The sequence below is a fragment of the Rhincodon typus genome, chromosome 3 (genome assembly GCF_021869965.1).
Source record: "Rhincodon typus isolate 14 chromosome 3, sRhiTyp1.1, whole genome shotgun sequence".
Taxonomy (NCBI): domain Eukaryota; kingdom Metazoa; phylum Chordata; class Chondrichthyes; order Orectolobiformes; family Rhincodontidae; genus Rhincodon; species Rhincodon typus.
The window spans coordinates 98,626,091-98,635,892 of record NC_063334.1 but is presented as its reverse complement, the minus strand read 5'-3'; the positions used below and the strand labels follow the sequence as shown (position 1 = coordinate 98,635,892).

The following is a 9,802-nucleotide window of genomic DNA, read 5'->3' as shown; positions in this document are numbered from 1 at the left end:
TCAGCCTTCCTGCTCCTCTGATGCTGCTTGGCCTGCTGTGTTCATCCAGCTCTATACCTTGTTATCTATGACTCATTCTGTTGCCTTCCATCCTGATCAGGAACGTAAGTGTTCAATGTCTGGCACCACACCCAGAGTAAGGTATTTTTCCTGACTGGACATGCAGGCTGTATTTGTTATAACAAGGTATAGAGCTGGATGAGGCCCTTCAATTACACAAATCATTTCTCACTTACACAATAGAGGCTGAAGACATCTGTAATCGGAGTACCCTAAATGTGAAATACATGCAGTGTCCAATTGTATAGGGTGCAAATCCTGGTCACAAACAATCTTGACCATTGTCATTAGTCATTACAAATTGACCATAGTCATCTCTGTGAAGCATAAATCTTCACAGGTGACATTAAAACTGTTACCTGCAGGACACAACACACAAAGACAATTCAGTGTCTCACAGAGTGCACAAGGACAAAGAGCTGATTAGCTCTCACCTCCACCTCTTGTATGCAATGCTGCCTTTCTCAGGCGATGAGGGGGATTGGGGTGACAAGGTTACAGTAATCCTACCACATGTAAAATCTCCTATTATACATGATGGACTTGTAAATCTCCTACATGTGCTGCATTTATTGGAATAAGGTCCACTATGTCAGAAGTTCATGTACAGGGACTCCGTGGCCTCCCTCGTTGCAATCCTCCACGTCCTACTGTACAGAGGACTATGCTAAATACATTCACTTCCACCTGGATATACCACCACCTGTATTTGTATTGATGTAAATACCGACTGCTCACATTGCTAAGGATTTGTTCTATTTCTGGTACTCTCCATACATTCATTGGAATGGTGACCAGCGGATCGAGCCATAACAGGGATCATCACTGCTATGGCCATAGTGTCACAACAGCAGAGAACAACTGAGTAGGAGCAGAGCTGCCAGACAGCCCAGGACCAGGAGCAATCTCCAGTGACTGCCAAACAGTCTCCACATGAAGAGTTCACAGCTGAAGGTCCTCTCGGGTACAGATGGCCCAGAGTTTAGGACCCCACCCTCAGAGCCCAGGGTTACAGGGAATGGGTAGGGGGATGGTTCTGAGTGGGATGCTTTTCAGAGGGTTGGTGTAGACTTGATGGGCCAAATGGCCTGCTTCCACACTGTAGGGATTCTATGATTCTTCTATTGTCCTCAAACATATTTCCTCCAGATGAGCAAGCTATATTGCTGCTTCAGACTCTGGATGTCCTGTGGCACTGTCACAGGAGAAAGCCATTGGTTGGAACAGGAACTGCTATCTGAAGGGATGGGTGGCCATCCTATTCCAGTGCCTGTCAATGCTGTGCTAAAGGTTTCTGCAACTGTTTTCTTTCAAAGATTCACTGGGAACTTGTGTGGGATCTCCCCGTCCTCAACCCACAAATGTATCAGGACTGTTATGGATGCCATTTCTGCCAGATTGCAATTCTTCATCTTGTTGCCTCATGTTGAGGTCAGTGCTGTGGACCAGGCAGTAGGCTTTGTCAACATAGCTAGCCTCCCCCAGGTGCAGAAGGCTATAGACTATACACATATCACATTGAGAGCGCTGTGCCACAGTGCAGCAGATTTCATCAAGAGAAAAGTGTTCCATTCCACCATTGTACAAATCAGATATGATCATAAGTGCCACATACTTGAAGTTTGTGTCAGATACTCTGGGAGCTACCAATGATGCACACATTCTTGAGAACTCTAATTTTCCAGCTGCACTACAAGAGTGGTACAAGACGGAGACAAGGGCTACCCTCTGTATCTACAGCTGGTGACTCCATTACAGGACCTCCTTCCTGTAGTCAAGTATATTATGCATCCCATTCTTCCACCAGGGCTACTGTGGAGTGCAGCTGTCCCGTTTGCTGTGAGAGCCAGGATTATCTCCTCATATGAGGTGAGGAGCTCAATGTCAGGCTCCCTTCAACCCAGTTATGAATACACCTCCACCTGTATGGGCTCACTCTGCCCTGTTGTTCTTCTGTAATGAGAGAAAGGGATGGATTGAGCGTGGTGAAAGTCATTGTTATGGCTGTTAGCACTGATGTAGATGATAGTAAGTTGGTGATATGTTCTGGGATAGTCAGGAGGAAGCATAGAGGCTGTGCAGGACTGGTCGTTTGGGAGATTGGGGTGGGTGAGAACAAGAGAGGGAAGGTATTGCTGACAATAGTGAGCGTGATAGAACGTAAGCCTTGGTGGGAGGTGGATGCAGTAGCAGAGTGAGGGTGAGGTAGCAAAGAAAAGAGTGTGGTACTTACCCTGGTACAGCGGAGAAGGCCATTAGCCTTCAATAGCACAGCTGGCCATTTTTCTCGCACTGTGGATCAGTACTGTACCAGATTGAGACCTGGGACCAGGCTGCCAAGTGTGGTAGCCTCCTCTGCTAGCCCTATGGGATGAAGATGGCTTGGCTTTGCACCACTGTTCCAACCAGGGCCTTCAGGTCTCTGTTGGAGAATCATGGTGCCATCTTCCCCTTCTCTGACATGTTTGGATTGTGCCCATTAACAAGCAGGGCTGCTTCGGAATGCTGAGTCTTGTCCAGGCACACAGCAGCCTTTCAAACATTGTGCGGGTCAAGGGATGCCAACCTTTTGGCAGATATCCACTGACTGGTATGTTGGTCTGGGAACAGCATGTGGTAAGATGGGCCTGGAATTGAACGTGAAGGAAACCATGGGCTAGGATAGGTAGTTAATGATTTGTTAAGATATGATGAGAGAACTTGCTAGGCTTCATAGTGAAAAGCGGTCCAAAAAAACTGATGTAACCTGGACTTAGCAAAAAAAAAAGATTCAAGCCTATGTTTCAGTGTAAAATGTGATCTATCAAGCCAGATTTATTTCTGTGATCTGACTTGCCAAGTCGTATCATCAACTGGGACCTTTAAAGCAATAAACGTTAATTTTTGAAACTTTTGAGGGCTTTCCAGCATGCGATGCTCGCAAATGGAAGAACGAAGAAATGTTACGCTATGCTAGGCATTAGGGACAGATGAATGCTTCCTTAGACAGGGTTCAAATAAGGCATGGTGCTAATGCCAATCCTTGTAGCTGCAGTTACTGTGACAATCGATCAGACAGGTGGCAATATAAAGTTATACATTTATGAATACGAGATTCTATTTGTAATGAAGTGTAAGCTAGAAGCTTCTCTGTTTTTTTTTAACCCAACCACTATTTGGACAATGAAGTGCAGTTCCTATGTTACAGCACTTTGACCTGGATCAAAGCTGGCTTGTAAATGTGGTGCCGATATTGGAAATCTCAGTAGGGCTCAGTAGTGGTGGTTACTTCCGAGAGCATGAGATAACGTGAGCACAGCACAACAGAGGTCTGGTGCATACATAATGGAGGTGAGCAGCATAAAAATTGCAGGAGAAAACTCACTGGGTCTCATGCTGAGAAACCCTGCATGAAACTCTCCAAAATTGACACTCATCTGATTTTTGGTAAAATTCAGCCCATTGTCACTGATTATTGCACCAGGTAAATAAAATTTAAAATAATTTCTGATAGAAGTATTGCAGCTCTAAACCGATTTAAACATTGTATTCAATAGTTTACATGAATTAAAGGCCTCTCTAAAAAGAGGACACTTAAAATTTTAGGCATCCTGAAAACTGCTGAAAAGAAAGTGACAGTCTGTCAAAAATGTTTCATTTTGTACTCATAAGGATCAAAAGACCATAAGACATAGGAGCAGAATTAGGCCACTCAGCCCATCGGGACTCCTCCACCATTCAATATGGCTGATATGTTTCTCAATCCCATGATCCCCTTACTAATCAAGAACCTGTCTATGTTTGTCTTAAATACAATCAATAACCTGGCCTCCACAGCCTTCTATGGCAATGTGTTCCACAGATTAACTGCCATCTGGTTGAAGAAATTTCTCCTCATTGCAGTTCTAAAATGTTTTCCCTTCACTCTGAGGCTGTGTACTTGGGTCCTATTTTCTCCTACTAATGGAAACATCTTCTCCACATCTACTCTATCCAGTCCTCTCAGTTTCAAAGAGATCCCCCTCATCCTTCTAAACTTCATTGAGTACAGACCCAGAGTCTTCAACCGCTCCTCATATGACAAGCCCTTCATCCCCAGGTTCATTCTTATAAACCTCCTCTGGACCCCCTCCAATGCTAGCAAAACGTTTCTTAGATACTGGGCCCAAAACTGCTCACAATATTCCACAAGACTGCCACAACATATCAAATTTTAACGGTGAAGACTTTTTACTGAACTACTTGGCAAAAAGGTGCTGATTAGTTAGCAAGTGAACTCTAAATAGTGGAGCCAATGCCATGGAGGATGCATTTATGCTTTAAAGGAATGCTGTAAATGCAAGTCGAATTTACTCAAAACATCTGGGGTAATTGTTCCCTGGTGCATTTTCCACAGGAATGCCATGCCAGCCAAATAGCAGCCTGTTTCTCATGTAAATTATAGTAATTTTGTTGTTTGGCAAATTAAGACACATCACTGAATCACAGAATTGTTATTGGGCATTTGGCCCCCTATTTTGAAGCTGTATTCTTTATTTCTAGATGGCCCTTCATGGGGAAACATCACCCCAGCATCTATATTGTTAAGCCCTGTGCAATTGCCTATGTCTCATGTAACGTCATATTTATTATTGAAAATGAGATGCATTGGGCCCAAGTATCCTGTGAAAGAAGAAAATTGAGACTAAAACATTTGCTATAACTTATGCATTAATCAGGCAACAACTGCAGGCAAGGCTGGATGCTCAGTTAAATGCACAAAATAACAGCATCTCATAAATTGGCTTTCCATTCATTTAATTTACTTTCATTCATCAGATGTGGGCTTCATTGGCTGAGCCAGTATCTATAGCCCATCACTATTTCCCAATGAGAAGGTGGTGGTGAGCTGCTTCTTTGAACTGCTGAGGTCCATTTGGTTTAGGTGCACCCACAATGCTGTTAGGGAGCGAGTTCCAGGATTTTGATCCAGTGACACTGAAGGAACGAGTATATATACATTTCCAGGTCATTTGGAGGGGATGTTGCAGATGCAGGCATTCCCATGCATCTGCTGAATTTGTCCTTCTTGAAGATAATGGTTTGGAAGATGCAGTCGAAGGAGCCTTGGTAAATTTCTGAAGAGCATCTTTAGATGGTACACACTGCACAAATGGTGTGTTGGAGGTGGAGGATGTGGATGCTTGTGGATTTGGTCATAAGCCAGTGACTGCTTTGCCCTGAATAGCATCAAGCTTCTTGAATGTTGTTGGAGCAATTGGACAGTATTCCATCACACGCCTGACGTGTGCCTTGTAAATGGTGGAAAAGGCTTTGGGAGTCAAGAGGTGAATTAATCACTACAGGATTCCTAACCTCTGACTTGATCTTAGAGCCACAGTATTTTTATGGCAAACCCAGTTTAGTTTCTGGTCAATGGTAATCCCAAAGATGGCCTGAAGCATACAATCTAAATTCACCAGACAGCTTCAGCTGATCTAACACTTCAATAACTTTTACTCACCCCCAGCCTAACAACCTCCATTCCAAAACAAGAGTATAAAAACTACTTACCTTCTCACGGCTGGTACACCAAGGAGAAAGCCTGGAAGGTTGGCCTTTAGGACCCAGAAGCTGCTGGTCTCTGATTGGCTGGCAGTTTCTGGTGACCCAGGAGCATGTGATTCACCAGGGAGCATGCCCACACCGACCTGTTGGCTCTTAATGAGCTGATCAGCAGGTAATTGAACAGGTTTTACATGGCCTTGGGGTGACGTGGTAATCACTACCTAACATACTTGTTCCCACATAAACAAAACAAGAGAATATTCTTGAGACAGAGAGAAAGAGGGACACAAGGAAACAGTTTTCACAGAATCCCTAGTGTAGAAGCAGGCCATTCTTTCGGAATGGAGGTTATTGGGAGAACAGGGGTTCAGAGGGATCAGAGACATGGACAGGTGGCTTTCAGAGGCCACCCTTCAACCCCCTTCACACCTCCTCCCACTCCCCGCATCATCGGTGCCTCAAATTGCTTCCAAATTGAGGCAATTGGAAGCCCACCCCAATGCAGCAGGCAGGTCCCATTAGTTTTCCAGTCAGGAAAGTAGTTACCTTTCTCACCTGTAGGGAAGGTGATCAGAGAGATGGCAAGTTTAGGTTGCTTAGTATTTATTGAGTTCTTAGAAATCTTAATTGGAGGCACATTATGATTGACCTTTTTACCCAGAACATTTGAGGTGTTGAGAAGTGACTGGGTTTCTTTCCAGGGCCAACTCACCCAATTATTTCCCCTTTCGCTGTCTCCCTCACCATTTCCAGGGAGGGAAAAATCATGCCCCCAATCTGTCTTTCCCTTCTCTCTTTCACATACTTTACATTGAATTCAGTATTCTATCCAACATTTCCTGTTTCAGACTAATGTTCGGCCTTATTTGTTATGGAGAGAGGCATTTCTCGTACCATTCACATGGGTCCTCAATGCCCTGTAGAGGGCACTGCACCATTTAGATCATTAACATAACTTCTAGTACTAAAAGGCAATTAAGTGGGCCAGGGTCAGTCTGGCAATCACCATCTGTTCACCAGATACAGCGAAATTGGGCCCATTATTTTGTGAGTTTTCATCTTTTAGAAAGATGTTTGAAAGCAAATTGAAATGAATGTATGCATTGTTAAAAAAAAGACCACTGTACTACATTAGACAACAAATGAATCCAGCTACAGAGCGCTTTGTGTTGAGCTATTTGCTTTTTTTCGAGTTTCAGCATTCATTATAGGGCTGGCTGCATCTTCTTCAATATAATCTTCTGCTCGTCTTCTGAATACTTGTTTTTTATTCACTTTGGGACATGGGCTTTGCTGGCTGACCAGCATTCATTGCCCATCCCTAGCTGCCCTTGAGAAGGTGGTAGTGAGCTACCTGCTTGGATCGCTGCAGTCCATGTACTGCACATTGACCCACAATGCCGTTTGGGAGGGAATTCCAGGATTCTGACCCAGTGACAATGAAAGAACAGTGATATGTTTCCAAATCAGGGTAGTGAGTGATGTGAACTTGCAGGTAGTGGTGTTCCAAGCATCTGCTGCCCTTGTCCTTCGGGATGGGTTTGGAAGGAACTGTCTGAGTATTATTGGTGAATCTCTGCAGTACACCTTGCATATGGTAGAAACTGCTGCCACTGAGCATCTGTGGTGGAGGGAGTCGATGTTTGTGGATGTGGTCCTGAGCATGCAAATGCTTTATAGCTTTTTGAGTGTTGTTGAGGCTGCACTCATCCAGGCAAGTGGGGAACGCTCCATCACACTCCAGACTTGTACCTTGTAGATAGTGGACAGTCTTTGGGGAGTCAGGAAGTGAGTTACTTGCTGCAGTATTCCTAGCCCCTGATCTACTCTTGTAGCCACTGTGTTTCTGTTGCAAGTCAAAAAGTTTCTGCTTAATGGTAACCCAAGGATGTTGATGGTGGGGGATTCAGTGATGATAACACCATTGAATGACAAGGGGCAGTGGTTAGATTGTCTCTTATTGGAGATGGTCATTGCCTGGCATTTGTTTGGCATGAATGTTACTTGCCACTTGTCAGCCCAAGCCTGGATATTATCCAGATTTTATCGCATTTGAATATGGACTGCTTCAGTATCTGTGGTGTTGCGAATGGTGTTGAATATTGTGTAATCATCAGTGAACATCCCCACTTTTGACCTTATGATGGAGGGAAGATTACAGCGTATTTAGGGATCGCCCTTATTTTTTCTTCCTTGCTGTTTTTCTTTTAACTTCTAATCCTGTTTGTTAGTTACCCATTATGGACTCTGGAATTGAGTTTTAGAACTAAGGGCATTGTGAACAGTACAATGAGGAGAGAGCAAGGCAATGGTATTAGATTAGCAGACACTTGAACGGACTAGTTTTCTTTCTTAATAATGTTGGGCTGTGATTAGCACATTCTCAAAAAAAATTTAGACCTTCAAAGCACTGAAAAATAAAAACAAGAATACAAGTGAAGGTAAATTCACCACAGTCCTAGAGGACGATAGGACTGCCCTCTCATTAGAGAGAAAAAAACTGAAGGTTAGTTTAACCCAAGGGCCACCATGCCTCTGGCAAAGGGTGAGGTTGAGAAGACAGGATCTGCATGGCCAGTATGGGAATTGAAACCAAGTATTTTGAGCAAGAACAATCACATTTTACTGAAGAAAGACTCCAGTTTCATGGTTTAAGACACCAGCATACCAGAATTTCAAGAGATGCGAGGGCAGTGGTGACTGTAGTGGCCATCACTCAGGAGAAGGTGCTGAGGAAGCTGAAAGGTATGGAGGTGGATAAATCACCCAGACCGGATAGACTACACCCCAGACTTTGAAGGAGATAGCGGAGGAGATTGTAGAGGCATTGGTGATGATCTTTCCAGATTCACTGGAGTCAGAGAGGGTCCCATAGTACTGAAAAATAACTAATGTAACATCCCTGTTAAAGAAGGAAGCATGGCAGAAATTATAACCTGATTAGCATGACCTTGGTCGTTAGTAAGATTTTAGAGTCCATTATTAAGGATGAAATTGCAGGGTACTTAGAAGTGCATGGTAAAATAGGGCTGAGTCAGCATGGCTTCATCAAGGGGGTGTTGTGCCTGACAAATGTGTAATGAGCAAGTTAGACAAAGGAGATCCAGTGGACATGGTCTATTTGGATTTTCAGAAGGCCTTTGACAAGGTGCTGCACAGGACTGCCATAAAAGAGCCTATTGTATTAGAGGCATGGATGGAGGATTGGCTGTCAGAAGGCACAAAGTAGGGATAAAGGGGTCTTTTTCAGGATGGCAGTTGGTGACTAGTGGAGTTCCACAGGGGTCAGTGTTGATACCACAACTATTCACATTATAGACTAACGATCTGGACGAAGGAGCTGAGGGCGTTGTTGCTGAGGTTGCCGATGACAAAAAGATAGGTGGAGGGACAGGTAGTGTTGAGGAAGAGGGGAGACTGCAGGAGGACTTTGACAGGCTAGGAGAGCAGGCAAAGAAGTGGCAGATCATAGGATCATAGAATCACTGCAGTTTGGAAGCAGGCCAATTGGCCCATTGAATCCACACCGATCTTCTAAAGAGCATCCCACCAAGAACCATCCCCTTATCCTATCCCCATAACTCCACATTTCCCAAGGCTGATACACCAGCCTGCCCATCACTGGACACTATGGGCAATTTAGCATGGCCAATCCACCTAACCTACACTTCTTTGGACTGTGGGAGGAAATTGGAGCACCTACAGGAAACCCATGCAGATATGGGAATAATGTGCAAACTCCACACAGACAGATGGAATACAATGTGGGAAGTGTGAGATTTATGCACTTTGAAAAGAAGAATAGAGGCGTAGAGTATTTTCTAAATGGGAAAAAGCTTCGGAAATCTGAAGCACAAAGGGACTGAGGAGTCCTAGTTCAGGATTCTCTCAAAGTTAACATGCAGCTTCAGTTGGCAGTTAGGAAGGCAAATGCTTTGTTTGAGAGGGCTAGAATCCAAGCGCAGATAAGTACTGCTGAGGATGTACAAGGGTCTAGTCAGACCACATTTGGAATATTGTGAGCAGTTTGGAGCCCCACATCTAAGAAAGGATGTGCTGACCTTGGAGGGTGTCCAGAGGAGGTTTATTAGAGTGATTCTGGGAATTAAAGGCCTGTCATATGAAGAGTGATTGAGGACTCTGGGTCTGTACTCAATGGAGTTTAGAAGGATATGGGGGCGTCTGACTGAAACTTACAAAATACTGAGAGGCCTAG

General features: G+C 44.1%; 1 protein-coding gene across 1 annotated transcript in view; it reads right to left on the bottom strand.

Annotated features, from left to right (window-relative positions):
* LOC109917596 (proteinase-activated receptor 1-like) overlaps positions 1–5,694 on the bottom strand; it is a 36,074-nt gene extending 30,380 nt beyond the window's left edge. The window contains exon 1 of the mRNA XM_048595374.1: positions 5,593–5,694. The gene's annotated coding sequence lies outside the window, so the exon portion shown is untranslated. The remainder of the gene's footprint in view (positions 1–5,592) is intronic.
* Between the last annotated feature and the right edge of the window lie 4,108 nt (positions 5,695–9,802).